The sequence below is a fragment of the Lipotes vexillifer genome, unplaced genomic scaffold (genome assembly GCF_000442215.2).
Source record: "Lipotes vexillifer unplaced genomic scaffold, Lipotes_vexillifer_v1.1 scaffold742, whole genome shotgun sequence".
Lineage (NCBI taxonomy): Eukaryota > Metazoa > Chordata > Mammalia > Artiodactyla > Lipotidae > Lipotes > Lipotes vexillifer.
Window position 1 is genome coordinate 1540795 of NW_006775459.1, and position 15612 is coordinate 1556406.

The 15612-nt window shown below is 39.4% G+C and overlaps 1 pseudogene; it reads left to right on the forward strand.

Moving 5' to 3' along the window:
- The first annotated feature begins 4523 nt into the window (after positions 1-4523).
- The window catches only part of LOC103090199 (dematin-like), a 73172-nt pseudogene continuing 62083 nt past the window's right edge, over positions 4524-15612 (forward strand).

Below are 15612 nucleotides of genomic sequence, written 5' to 3' on the forward strand. Positions count from 1 at the left end.
CTCATGTAATTGTAAGAGCCACCTGCTACTTTGCAGGTCAGCAAAGCAATGTGAAGTGTCTCCTACTCTCTAGTAGATCAAAGGTCATTTGGTGTTTTCATAAATTTAGCTAAAAATAAAATCCCTGCCATTAGAATCAGAGTTTACATTTTTTGATCCACTAGCAAACAATGGGCTAAAATACATGAGAACATTTATCAAATTGAGCATGATCTCAGAGTGACTCCTTTAAAGAAGCTTTCTTCAAAGCATTTATAACAGAGGTCATTATCAGATTACCTGTGACTCAGGGTATTATATCAATGTTCAGCTTCTGGAAAATTCTGATAACTTGGGGAAAGAGGCTGTGTCCTCCATGTGCTCATTAAACAAAGTTACAGTGACCTCTCTGATTACCCTCTAGGCACACAACTGCACCATTTTCCCCTGCCTCTCCTTCAGTGAACTGCAACAAATGCCATGGTGCTGGAGGGACCAGTGAGCCAAGAATGAACCATCTCACTATGGAAAAATTTAAAGAAACACAGAAAGGTCCATTGGCTTGCCTATATCAAAATATTTTACTCCAGTGGTTAAACTGTAAAATTGCACAGGTATCTACATCTCACTTGAGGCTCTGCCCCACAGGGTTGCAAAGCAGCAGTTAAAGAGAGAAAAATAATCTCCTCCTAACAGCTCCCAACAGCTCTCTTCCCACCAACAAACTACACACACACACAAACACACACACATTCGTATGCACACTCTTAACTCCTGCCACTCCCCTATTCTTGAGTGATCTTTTCCTTGCTCCCATTCAAGTTTCATTTCCTCAGCTCTTCCTATAAAAAAGGAAAAGATCTCTGATAAACTAACTCAGAAAAAGGCGATCTTAACAATGTTTAAAGCTATTCATATTTGCATTTTAAAGAGTGTTCAAAAATAGTTAAATATTAATTTTTTTCAAAGATGTTAGTTAAAAATATGAATTAGTATCTCAGGTATTGTTTGTTTCTTCAAAAAATTATACTGGATGCTCACTTTGTCCAAATACTGAAAAATACTGAGGATACAACAGTGAGCTAAAAGGCCACGCTGGTTGCCGCCACAGAGCTTACAGTCTAAAATGGGATATGGAAATTTGTCACAAAACTATTCACTACAAGTGAAACAAGAGCTACAAAAGAGAATGTTTATGGTGCTATGGGACTGAATCAGGTAGAATCTGAAAGCCTACCCTAAAATGTGAAGACTGAGATGAAATCTGAAGAAATAATAGGAGGTAAGTGGATTAAAATGCTTGTAGTTCATGGACTTGAAGAAAGCCGTTTATGTTGAAGTCCAGAGTAAGAAAGAGCTTTGTACATGATGAGACCAGAGATCCAATCATGCAGGACATCCACAGACAGGGTGGCCATGTAGATTCGTCATGCAAACCAAGGCACTTTTCAAAGTGAAATGCGTTTCTACTAATAACATTAGGAATAGTTGGGTTACCAGTTACCATGTGACTGGAGACTTATAGTCGTCCTATTCATAGGGGATCCTAAAGTATTAGGCTTTATCATAAAGGCAATGAAGAGGCCCTGAAATTTTTTAGCAGAAAGGAAACAGATTTGAACTTGCATGATACTTTGCCCCCACTGTGCAGAATGGGTAAGAGGGGGACTACTGCAGTCACCACATAAGATATGGATAGATGGTAATAACATTCATTAAATAGGATATAGAAAAGAAGCAGCTTTAGGCTGAAGTCATGGGTGGGAAGAGGGTACCTAGTTCTACTTATGGTCCTATAGGGTTCAGAATACGTTTGAAGGAAGAAATCATGTAAAATGAGTTAAAAATAAAAGTGTTTCACAGAAGAGAAATCAGAGTTGGAGATATAAATCTCTGAGTCATTTGCATATCAATGGTAATGAAGGCAAGCACATGGATATTGCCTAGAGGGAGTTTAAACTGAGGAAGATAGGAGAGGAAAGACGAAACCTTAAGGTACTTCAGCTTGAGGATGGATGGTTACAGGAGAATGAAACTGCAAAGAAGGCTGAAAAAGAGCTGCCTAAGTGGTATAGGAAAACTAGGAGAGGATGATACTATGGAAGCAGAGGTAGGAAAACAGTTGAGAGAGGAAACAACAGTGATGACAAATCACACCGATAAAATAAGGTGAGAACTGAAAAAATGTTATTTGATTTATCAAAACGGAGTTTAAGGGCATGGATTTGGTAGCAGATTACCCCAGTTAGAATCCCACCTCCTTCATTTACTAGCTAGGTATATACTAGAGGAAGCCACCTAAACTCTTTGCCTCAGTTTTCTCATTTGTAATATAGGCTGTTTTGAACAGTGCTTATCAAAGTGTGCTCTGTGGACACGTGGGGTTTCCAGAGCCACTTTGAGGAGATTTGTGAGATCAAAACGACTTTCATAATAGTGTTAAGACATCATTTGCCTTTTTGACTGAGTTGACTTGCAAAAGCCAAGGAGGTAGCACTAAAATGTGTTATTACCATTGTATTCTTCTCCACAGTTCACTTGCAGGTAAAAGAAAAAAAGTCAATTTCCTATAAGAATGTTATTGATGAACCAGTAAAAATATTAATTTCAATACATTTTTATCTTTCATATTATATAATGAAATGTGTAAATATTGCCAAGTCATATTATATAATGAAATATGTAAATATTGCCAAGACCTATGTATCTCAGTGAACCAACATTTTCCAAATGCATAATGTTCCAAAATTCTACATAGGTAAAAATAACCATTCGATGTTCAAAATACTCCAGTGTTCAAATGTAGCAGACTATGAAACATTTATTGACATGATTTTGAATCCAAAAATGAAATAACCTTTAGGTTATTAAAATAGTCCTCCCTTTTCCAACTAGATATCTCAGTGAGGCTGAAATTTCTTCATATGATTCCTATGAATTTCTTCATATGATTCCTAAACATCATATCACAACAGATTAAATGCAAAAGAAGATAAGAGAGTCTAGCTGCTTTTTATTAAATCAGTTATTTAAAAGATTTGAAAAATATAAAAGAATGCCACTTTTTTCACTACATTGCTTTTGTGCTGGAAAATATTTTTATTTTCATTAAAAGTTAGTTATGTTACTTTATAATGGCTTTATTATTGTTGTTAAACTAATTACTAAATAAATATTTCAAGTTGTCTCAATTAGAATATGAAAAATGTCAACATATTAAGCCTACATAAGCAATACTCAGATCTTTAATAATTTTAAGAGTAAAAAGTGATTTTGAGACACAAAGTTTGAGAATCACAGGTTTTGAGGATAAAATAAGGTAACTCTTAAAAAGTATGAGTTGAGGAGTTAGTGACAGGGAGGGCAGGGGGCCTGGGCTTAGTTTTGGGGGAGGAGGTGGCCAGTTTAGGGTCTTAGGGGACAGGTGGGGGAGATGGCAGAGTTAGATGGGACTCGGGGGGGGTGGCGGTTGCCAGGAGAAGGAAGGTTGAAGGGGAGACTAGGTGTTGGGGGAACTGTGCTGGGAAGAGGTGCGTCGGAAGTGCCCACGGAAACCCGCAGTAACCCGGGGGGCGGACAACACCCCAGGCCTGGCTGTCACAGCTGCTTGCTGGAGAAGGGGAGCCTGACCTCTAGGAGGGCGCCGCTCCTGTGTAGGCTGAGCGGTCCCCAGTGCCCTGGTTTGTATAGAAGGAGGAAGGCAGAGAGACAGGAGGAGGAGGCTGATGGTCTCGCAGCCCTTGCTGGAGGCACACTTGGGCAGTCGACGCCCTGAAAATGAGCAGGAAGGAAGGCAGTGGGGTACAGGGATGCAGATGGGCAGGGAGGGCAGAACTTGAACTTGTCAATACCAACAGCCCCCTTTTTTTCCAGACAGAGGGTTGTGAACCCGCCTGGGGATGAGGCCTGGTGCTGTGGAAACTGAACTTAGCTTCGCGGGGCTGACAGTTCTGGCCCAGGGCGGTATGTAATTCTGGCTCGGCCTGGGACAGTGTCCAGCCAGGCCCAGCTGGGTGGAACCCAGGTCTGGGTGTGAGGGTGGTCTAGGGAGTGATGGAGGTCAGGTACCATCCTGAGCGGTTACTGGTATGGTGCCTCGTGTATCTGACAGGCAGGAGCTGTAAGCAGACAAAATTGACGCCCACTTTATTTTCCAGGTGGCAGTTCACCCCTTTGGAATTTTCCTCTAGGTTCCATGCTCACCTCTTCTGTGACCTCACTCTGCCCCTCCCCCTCCCTCTAACTCTCTCGAGCTTACCCCTTCACTTGAAGCGTTGCTTCTGGTAATCTGGTAAGCCGGGAACGTTGCTGGAGTCCCTGCCGGAGTCGGTGTTGTCGGTAATCCCGTAGGAGGAGAGGCGTCCCCGGCGGAGACTCTGGGTGGGCGGGTTGGTCTTGCTTTGCCGGTGGACAGGGTGGGGATTGAAGGTGCACCCTTGGGTGGGCCCACAGCGACGGTACCAGCCGAAAGCTACAAAAATGCTTCATAGACCGTGGTTTGTTACTAGAGTGTTCATCATGGCAAGCTGATGGCACCAGGAGAAATGGAGCCCCTGGCCAGCGTGAGTCGTAGCAGTGCAGGAGGCGAGAGCCTGGAGGAGAGAGCCCGCCTCAAATGTCTACAGACTGAATTTCCAGAGGCGTAGGAGGAGGAGTTCTCCGATGCCCTGTTTCCAGGCCTTGCTCAGGAAGCCCTGTATTCATTCAGGAGACCATCCTTTAAGGTTTTCAGATGAGCTTATGAGGGGGCAATCTTTAAAAGCCCAAAGCAGATGCATCCGGGGCCTTCAACAGATGTGCTGCTTTTGAGTGTGTAATCCGGGAGCAGTGATCTCTGGGCACATGAATGCCAGCAGGCACCTCTCCTATTCTGGGGTGGAGGTTTTCAGATGCTGCATCTTCTAAATTCAGCCTCCTGTTGTACTAGTTCTGTGCTCCGAACCTTGCTTCCAGAGGACTCTTAAGCTGTAGAATATTTTAACGCTATGCCACAACACAGAGTGCTGCCTTGTAGATGGAGCTTGCAGATGGATCCCAGTGACCCTCTCATCTACCCGCCCACCTTCCTGTGCTTTGGTCGGAGGAATTCTTGGTGTGATGATATGATCTGTGTGTTGGGAAAGTGTTCAAGATTGAAATGCCTTAGGCAAATACTTAAATGAGCCAACTGGCAAATTGAGGGCGTCATTGTACTGTGCTGGAGGTACGAGTTGGTCATGCCCAAATTGTGATAGAAATGGCAGGTAGAGTTTGGGCATTCCTACTAAGAAGGGAGTGGTCAGGGTACCGATAGTGATCTTTGATGCATCTTGCTCTATGTATTTTTTAACTTCAATTTTACTTGATCAGATTTCAGAGTAATCTTAGTGTTCAAATGGGAGGACCCTGAGGTGAGGGGTGGTGGGGAGGGAAAAGCCTGCCACAGGTGCTGGGAGGGGTAGGAATGAAGAAAGGCAGAAGCGGGGAGGGTTGTGGTTATGTGTGGGTTGTAGAGGGTGGGAGTGGTAGGGAATGTGGGTTGAAGGGAATTATCTGGAGAAAAGATCAGTAGGCAGAGCTCTGGGGAATTATATAGAGCTCATGGGCGAAGAAAATACTAGTCAATAGCAAATTGTTAATGCTAGTTAAATTATCACTTGGAAGCACAAAAAAAGAGTTGCTTGGAAACTTTCTAAATTGCTTAGAACTCTGCTAAGTGCAGGGGAAAAAGCAAAATTGTTTTGCTTTGCTGCAAGATGGGGAAGACTGAAAAGGTAACTGAAGACCTGGTTATCGGTGGCTTGAAAGATTGGTGTCAGAAACTTGCATCAGGGCTTCCCTGGTGGCGCAGTGGTTGAGAGTCCGCCTGCCGATGCAGGGGACATGGGTTCGTGCCCCGGTCCGGGAAGATCCCACAGGCCGCGGAGCGGCTGGGCCCGTGAGCCATGGCCGCTGAGCCTGCGCGTCTGGAGCCTGTGCCCCGCAATGGGAGAGGCCACAACAGTGAGAGGCCCGCGTACCACAAAAAAAAAAAAAAAAAAAGAAAAAAGTATGAGTTAATTCTCGTAAAGTACTTAGAACACTGTCTCAAAATTCTTTATAAGTGTTGATAAATAGAGACAGACAGAAAGATGACAGAAAAATAGATTAGATAGATAAGTAGACAGACAGATAGGCAGGTAGAGAGACAGATACACAATAATTGGTTAAATTAACTGAAGTGTTTTGGGTAAATACGGAGGATGGAAACCAGATTGAAATATATAGGAGAGAGGGAGATATTTTGGAAATACAAACATCACCCATAGGCAAAGTTATTTTCTGCCTCCTCTCGAATTTGATCCTGTATGAAAATACTGATGTGTTATCCCACTTACTATCCTATAGATGTGACCTGACACCTTTTATAAGGAGACACAGGAGAAAAAAATCAATGAAAGAAAACTAAAGGCTTGATTAGAGCAGTGTGATAGAGACAGAAACTTCAATGAGAATTCCATTAGGCAAGTTAGTGCTTCAGGGAAGGAAAAACACCTGAAAAACAGAATTTAGATACTTAATTTTAAAATAAAGACTCCTAATCTGGTTTTTTCTGTGAGAGAAATCTGCTTCTTCTCTTTATCCTAAAAGAGTCCTTAAATATGCCGGCTGTTTATAGTTAAAAAGAAAGTCACATAGACAAAAAGCCTCTTTCTCATTTCTACAAGTCAAAAGTTGATCTGAAAATCCAACAGAATATTTTAAAGAAATGTGAAACCCTGTGAAAAGAAGATGGCTCATGGTACATGATAAATGCATTTATGGAGGCAGTAGGTCATATATTAATTATATCTTTGGCAGCCTGGAACTTTAACACATGTCCTTAACATGTCTTCAAGGAGTAGGAGTGAGGAAAAGGAAAAGGACAGTGGCCCTTAATTTTTTTGTTGGAAAGGAGGTCATTTTTCCATTATGAATCCAGTGTTAGATATGGACACTCACCCCAGAAAAACGTGCATGGACCAAGTCTTCTAACATACAATCAAGGGACTATACAACCTGCCTAAAGACCATCCATGAACTTTCCAAAAGATGATGGATCCCAAGTTAGGAAATGCTGGAATCAGGGAAAGTAATTTAGGAGTAAAAATGACACTTCCTAGCACCGTTCTCCATCAAGTTGCTCTAGATTTTTAACAAATTTTTAACAAACAGTTTTCATTAAAAACCAGTCTTCTGTGTGCCTGGCATATAGATGAGGCTTAATAAAGGAATAAAACTGTATTTATGGAAAGGAACACTCATTTAGCCCAGGTTCCTTACTTCACATAAGTGATAATTAAAATCTAGAGACGTTAAAATTTTCGCTCAGTTACACAATCAATCAGAGAACTAGGTGACCGTAGTTCACTAGTTTCACATTCTAGTCGTTTTTCCCCAGCTCTCTTGGAAACAAAGAGTTACATCTGCTCAACATTGTAGAAGATTAGTGTCCATACACTGTTGGATTCCAAATCTAGGGATATACATTATCAAAATTGGAAGACTACATAGTAAGGTAAGGGATATGTTTTACTTCGGGAAACTAAGAACACAATTGTAGAATAAAAGTTGATGAGACACAATTAAACAGCATCAGTTGCATCCACAAAGTGTAGAAAACATCTTAGAAATGCATCATACATGGTAAAGGCGCATATGGGTTGAATCGGTTATGAATACAGTTCAATATATCGGTTGGGAATACAGTTATTCACAACTGTAATCATATGATTACAAAACGCCCTTGTATCTGCCAAAGTCACAGAAGGAAAGATATTATAACAAAAGGGGTAAGAGGAGCACTTACCTAAGGGACTATTTACAGACTCTGGATAGTGTTAAGGTAAACCAAGAAGAGATGATGCACAATGCCAGGGCTGGCAATGTGGAAAGTCATTACACTCTTTAGGACTGAAAGAGCAGCTGCTGTAAAGGAAGGCAGCAGAGGGGGAGGTGTGGGAATAAATGCCCCTGCCTCACTCTCCTTTCACCCTCAAATCTCCTACCAATGACTTACTTGCCAAATCAGAAGCCAGAGGTCAAGGGTACCCATTCACTCAGTCGAAAATGATTAACCTCTCAGGCCACAGAACTAGGTGAGAATGACAGATCTGGAGGGATAAATAGAGAATATCTGGAAAATCTCTAGAACATATGGTTGGCTTCTCACAAGCTGTAGGAAACTCAGAGCTGTTCCTTGAGCACCCACAAAGTTCTGTGCATAAGACCACATATTTCTGGATCTCATATCTCTAAGGGGAGCCACTGAACAGAGGGAGCAATTGACTCCCATATTCAATTTACACTAATGCAGCCAATATTAGAAATCACCTTAAACTAATGGGCTATGGAAGAAATACAAGGATCTCATTCTGTGTTTCAAAATCTAACTTCACCAGGCAAGGTGAAGAGATCAAAAAATGCTTCCTAAGGAGATGTTGCCTGAAGGAATAAATGTTCAGCAATGTAGTGCCCATGAGGAACTCCAGATGGTAAAACTAAAGTAATCAATTGATGAGGGAGGGGAAGAATCAACCCCCCAAGATTATTGCTTGCTACTTCTCAAAAGGGGTCACACAGTTATTGGCCAGTAGCCCCTCGGAATAGCTTTCTGCTAAGGATGCTGGGAGTTCAAGACTAATAAGGGAAAGCCTTTGGAAGCAGCTAACAGAACTATAATACTCGGCTCTAACACTGAGGGAAAAGTTTGCCTAAAAAGTACCCAAAGCCTAAGGCAGCCAATAATGCCTGGAATAAAAGATGTAATGCAAGGAGGCATCTGATTCTGTGCTGGGGATAAGAAAGGCTTTAAGCCCACAAGGTACTGTGCATGTTCCTATCCCTCCTACCCCTTGCCCATTCTTGGGGTACACAATAATTTGTAATAGGGATGTAACCTTTACTGTTTGAATACCTCCAGCAAGAGGACAAATGCTGCCCCAAAGTCTCTAAAAATATTAGCCTCTCAGTGATTCAGAAACCCAAAGGGACACTGAAGTCAATCTTCAGATTGTCAGTACTAAGAGGTTCATGAAAGAGGTTTATATTTCACTTCACTTTATAATCCTGACCTTAGTCAAAATAAATTTTGATATTCAAACTGAAGCATAATCCCTGATTGCTATTCTTACTTTAAACTTGAATAACCTCAGTAAATTGTGCAGACAGGTGCTTAATGAAGCCTATATTTATAAAACAATATTTTTCTTCACAGGAGTATGGACTCTAATACATCTCTTCTAATTGGAATCAAGTTTCCTGATCAGAGCTCCTCTGGCCTTCCTTAAACCATATGTTCAGAGTATATGGAATCAAGCCACTGTGCCAGCTGTGTTCTCATTATGTAAAACGCACTATAGTTTGGATAGCATGGTTGACACAGATTACTCCATTTTGACAGAAGTATGCCAACAAACATGTATGTGTAAACATGTGAGGTGAAACTGAAGACTGGGAAAGCAGGCCTAGAGTGGGGCTATTCAAATAAGTGGATTTTCAGAACACAGACTATTTCTCATTGTAAATACAGTTACTCCCAAAAAATGTATTGGGTTGGCCAAAAGGTTCGTTCATTTTTTTCCACAAGATGGCTCTAGTAGCACTTAGCTGTCTTCAACTTCATTAAAAACAATTTTGTTAGACTGCATGTGACAGCTGTCATATCAGCATGCATTTAAAAAAAGACATCAAAATTGGTGAATTTTTGTGTAGCCATTTCAATATTGAAGATGGAAGAAAAAAAGCAACATTTTAGGCATATTATGCTTTATTATTTCAAGAAAGGTAAAAATGGAACCAAAATGCAGAAAAAGATTTGTGCAGTGTATGGAGAAAGTGCTGTGACTGATCAAACGTGTCAAAAGTGGTTTGCGAAGTTTCGTGCTGGAGATTTCTCGCTGAACGATGCTCCACAGCCAGGTAGACCAGTTGAAGTTGACAGCGATCAAGTCAAGACATTCACTGAGAACAATCAACATTATACGACGTGGGAGAGAGCCGACATACTCAAAATATCCAAACCAAGTGTTGAAAATCATTTGCACCAGCTTGGTTATGTTCATCACTTTGATGTTTGGGTTCCACATAAGTTAAGCAAAAAAACCCTTCTTGACCGTATTTTTACATGCGATTCTCTACTGAAACATAATGAAAATGTTCCATTTTTAAAACAAATTGACAGGCAATGAAAAGTGGATACTGTACAATAATGTGGAATGGAAGAGATCGTGGGGCAAGCAACATGAACCACCACCAATCACACCAAAGGCCAGTCTTTATCCAAAGGTGGTGATGTGTATATGGTGGGATTGGAAGGGAGTCCTCTATTATGAGCTCCTTCCAGAAAACCAAATGATTAATTCCAAAAAGTACTGCTCTCAGTTAGACCAAGTGAAAGCAGCACTTGACGAAAAGCGTCCTGAATTAGTCAACAGAAAACACATAATCTTCCAGGATACCGCAAGACCACATGTTTCTTTGATGATGAGGCAAAAACTGTTACAGCTTGTCTGGGAATTTCTGATTCATCCGCCATATTCACCGGACATCGCACCACTGGATTTCCATTTATTTGTCTTTACAAAATTCTCTTAATGGAAAAATTTTCAATTCCCTGGGAGACTGTAAAAGGCACCTGGAGCAGTTCTTTGCTCAAAAAGATAAAAAGTTTTGGGAAGATGGAATTATGAAGTTGCCTGAAAAATGGCAGAAGGTAGTGGAACAAAAGAGTGTATATGTTGTTTAATAAAGTTCTTGGTGAAAATGAAAAATGTGTCTTTTATTTTTACATAAAAACTGAAGGCACTTTTTGGCCAACCCAGTAGAAGAGAATATTGTTTTTGACTGATTTGACCATCAATGGAAAGCACTGGTAATCCTGGGAAGTTATATAAGTGTGTATGTAGCACAACACAGGCTTCTTAGCTACGTTTAAAATACAGCAAACGGCTTCCCTGGTGGCGCAGTGGTTGAGAGTCCGCCTGCCGATGCTAGGGGATGTGGGTTCGTGCCCCAGTCCGCGAAGATCCCACATGACGCGGAGTGGCTGGGCCCGTGAGCCATGGCTGCTGAGCCTGCGCGTCAGGAGCCTGTGCTCCGCAATGGGAGAGGCCACAACAATGAGAGGCCCGCGTACCGAAAAAAAAAAAAAAAAAGGATACAGCAAAAACCAAGGGAAAATATTCTCATATTCCTTTGAGATAGAAACAATTTTTTAAAACTCTGTAAGTCAAATTTTAAAAGATAATTTAAGTAGATATAATTAATATTTTAAATTATTCCTTCACCTCCCTTCAAAATTATTATGCACCCCTCCCCCACTACAGTCAGGTTGTGACGTGTGTCTCCTGTTTCCTTCCTTGCCTTGTTGAACTCAGGTATGGACACGGTGATTTATTTAGGTCCATGAAATGTCATTTCTAAACAAAAGTTTTAAGAACCAGCATGTGAGTCGTCTACTCTCTTTCCTCTCTCTGGAACAATCAGTGGTAGTGTTCTACATAGAGACTGATCCATCAGCCTGTATCCTAGAGTAAATAGGTTAGAACAGAACAGTAACTGATGAGTGATGGATGTACTGCACAAGGTAGAAATAAGTTTTGTTGTAAACCATTTAGATTTTTCAGGTTGTTACTTCAGCATAATCTAACCTGTCCTAACTGATGTAATAATACATTGAAAAATTCATGTTAATAAGTCCAACTTTTTAATCTTTTTCCCCTTGTTGGTGAGATTTTAAATAGCATGTGTTCTTTATTGTGCTTCCAAACTGGAGGATGAACCCTAATCAGAAAGTCTAAAAGAAATTACACTCTCACACTAAAGATATTTTAAATAATTCACCCAGGGTAAACTACATTATATTGGTTATGATTTTTGTTGTTTATGTTCCTTACACTTGCAAGCAATTTGTTATGAAGCAGCTACAAACTGTTTACAAAATACCTAAGTGTAAGAATAAGATGCCAGTCATCCTTAGTGTCACTTAGCACCAGAATTCTAAAGATTACATAAAAGTCAAAGTCAAATAAATGCTAAGGAGCCAACAGATTTAAATTCAGCTTTGAATTTTGGCCAGTGATTAGACTCCATTTTTGAGAACTGAGCTAACCAAAGTTGGAGAGGATTATTTACTCTACTGTAGTGGAACTAAAATATCCAAAGCAAATTCAGATAGACAAAAGCAAGTTTCTAATCAATAGAAATCCATTCAGAACTCAAGATTTAATCACACTAATATGATTACAGTAGTCCCCACTTATATTCAGGGAATATGATCCAAGACACCCAGCGGATGCCTGAAGCCTCTAATAATACCAAACCCTATATATAGCAAGGTTTTTCCTATACCTAGGTATATCACAGGTATCTATGATAAAATTTAATTTATAAATTAGGCATAATAAGAGATTAACAAGAATAATAAAATAAAATAGTTATAACAATATACTGTAATAAAAGTTACACAAATGTGGTTTATCTCTCTTTCTCAAAATATCTTATTATGCTATATTCACCCTTCTTCTTGTGATGATATGACAAAATGCCTACGTGATGAGATGAAGTTAGGTAAATGATGTAGGCATTGTGATGTAGCATTAGGCTACTAGTCTCCTTACATCTGTTTCAGGTGGTCTTGAATCATCTAGCCATAATGATGTCAATGGTTAGATATCAGGAGCAGAAGATGTTGATGGCTGGGGATCCTGGACAGGAAGTGATGGGGCAGCACAAGATTTCATCACGCTACTTGGAATAGCACATAATTTTAAATTTATGAATTGTTTATTTCTGCAATTTTCCATTTAATATCTTCAGACTACAGTTGACTGCAGGTAACTGAAATGGCAAAAAGTGAAACCTCAGAGAAGGGGGGACTACTGTACATATATTATTCAAGGTCTTCTCTCAGACATGTCAAAGTCACGTGGAAAGTATAAAGAATATGAACAATGAAGTCAGATATAAAAGGGCCTAAATGCCATCCTGACTTCTTACAAACCACATGACCTGAAACAAGTTATTTAATCTATTTCCTCTTCAATGAAATGGGAATTAGGCTACTCATAGGTTTGGTGTAAATATGACACAGTGTGAAATGCAGCTATGAAAAAAAATGAATATAGTATTACATGAGTTCACTTTATATTGATTTATATTTTAGTTATGTACCTACAACTATATTTTTATTAATAAGAAAAAGGATATACTGTGTTAGGTGGTAAGAAATGCCATGAGAAAAGCAATAGAGCAAGGTTGGAGAATAAAGAGGGGGTGTGGTACCTGTTGTGAATTTAAATAGGATGGTCAGGTAGGCCTCACTGAGAAGATGACCTTTAAGCCAAAATTTTAAAAGATAATAGGTAAACAGAGTAATAACATATCTTCTAGAACAAGGGCTCTATACAGTGCATTACTTAGCATTTGTAGGAGGCTACATATTGATTCATGGATGGAATGAAGAACATGTGTTCATCTAGTCTCAAAATTTTTCTTTCATAGGGGTAAGCTGCAAAAATACTGAGCAGCAGTCTGTAGACTTACTTCACGGCAGCCTAGAGAGAGGAAATGATATGCTCAGTTAATCTTTAATATATAATTTCCTTACTGCAGGGAGACAGCAGAATGTAGTAAATAGCCCCAGAGAAGTACACTCTGGAGCATAATGTCCTTTTCGGAAGATGCATGGTTCAGTTTATCTGAGGTAATATATGAAAAAGAAGCAATTGTGCAACTGCTTAGGGGAAACTCCTATATCTCTAATATTATGAATCTAAAAATCCCTAAAATAACACATATGAGGGAAAAAGTAAAAGTAAACATGGGCTTGAACTTCATTAGGCAGCTTTCCTTCATCCTCCAGTAGTCATGTTAAACCACAGTGGGTCCCAGGCTGAATTTTAAACTTTCTGTATACCAGGAGCTGATCTAGACCCAAGGTGGTAAAGTCACTAAGCATGTCCTAAGGAAGGTTCCCAAACCCTCCACAGCCCACCTTATACCTCACACTTCTCTTAGTGCTGAAATAGCCAACTACTTTGTTCCACCCATTTCATCCCTTTCACCACTTGAAAAAATAAAATGGCTGAAGGATTTGGTGACCCCTGGGTGAGGCAGAAATTCACAGGCTGTATATTTGCATTCTTTTATCCTGAATATCTGGCTCAACATAAGCATGAAGAAGTCAGTTAAGGTAGTACTTTAGAGGCTAAAAGGAACAGACAGTGTAACACTCAAAATTGATTTGCCCCCTGGGGATCTAACTCTTCTGCAGAGCTCATTAAAACTTAACTTAGATTTTAAAAAGGTTTAAAAAACCCTTTTAAAAGTGTTTTCCAGTGTGACCTCACTCCAAATGACTGTCCTGCTTGGTTAAGCTTACAGGAGAAGGAATGGAATTTTTCTGCTGGGTTGCAAATGATGGTATAGACAAAGGGAATAGTTAAAATGCTTTTACTTGTGATAAAATTGATTGAACTAGCATAGAGGTTCCAAATCTCCCTAATTAAGCTCTGAAATGGCTTCTGCATTCTTTTTTGAAACCAGGGGGAATTCTGTTGAAATGAACAAATATTTCATATGGTTAAGTATTCATTAAAATGAGCAATAGGGAATGAGCACAGTATCCAATATCAAGAGGAAAACTGTAAAATGGAAAAGGATAGATAAATTAATAACCTAGGATTTTGGTACCCTGACCAAATCGTCACCTGTTGTTCTTGTTTTTCTAATTATTCTTCCTTGAGAATTACAGCTGCGCCTGTAATTCTCAAGTATGTACAAAGTTAATACAAGGAGTTAAAGTTGTTAAGTTCAGGCTGTTTATTTTACTTACAACCATTTGAATAAAAGATAATACACATTTCTTTTTTATAAGAAATTTCAAAGAATAAGAGACTTAGCACTTTCTAAAAATAAAAAAGTAAATACCCATGCAACTGATTCGTACATTATGTAGGGCACCATTTAGTATTTTGCTGTCTTTTTTTTCCAGATACAAAAGTGTTGAATTCAGTATAGTAATTCAATTTAAATTCCAGGAATTATTTGCTGATATTAACTTGTAATCTTTAAAAAAAGATGCTTAAAGCAAATTAAAACAAAGCTTTGTCTAAGTGAAACTGTTATAGACAATTTGCTCTAAATGGACATTTACTTGTTATTATTCACCTAATTTATACTCAAACATAAAGTTATTTTGCAATGTAAAACTTAGATATAAATAGCCATTAAATACTGAAAAAATTAAAAACTAAGACATTTCCAGTATCATATCAATTGAAGTATCCTGTACACTGCATTTCCTCATCAAACACAACACACAGACACACACATACACACACATTCACACATACACTTTGCATGGGTGTGACAATTAAAACAATAACCTTGTAGCACAGTGGTATTGAATAAGGAACAATTCAATTCAAATTTCACTGTCAGCCAGATATGGAATTTTTCAATGTGAGCAGTAGTGTTTTAACCCCGATGCTTATATTTTGTCTTAATTTTGAGAATATATAATGATGAGGCAAAAATTGTCTTTATTGATGCCCTCTTGATAAGGTAGCATCTGGAAGATCTTCCCACTCCTATCAGATAGCAAATAAATATTTCAATGGACTAAAACTTATG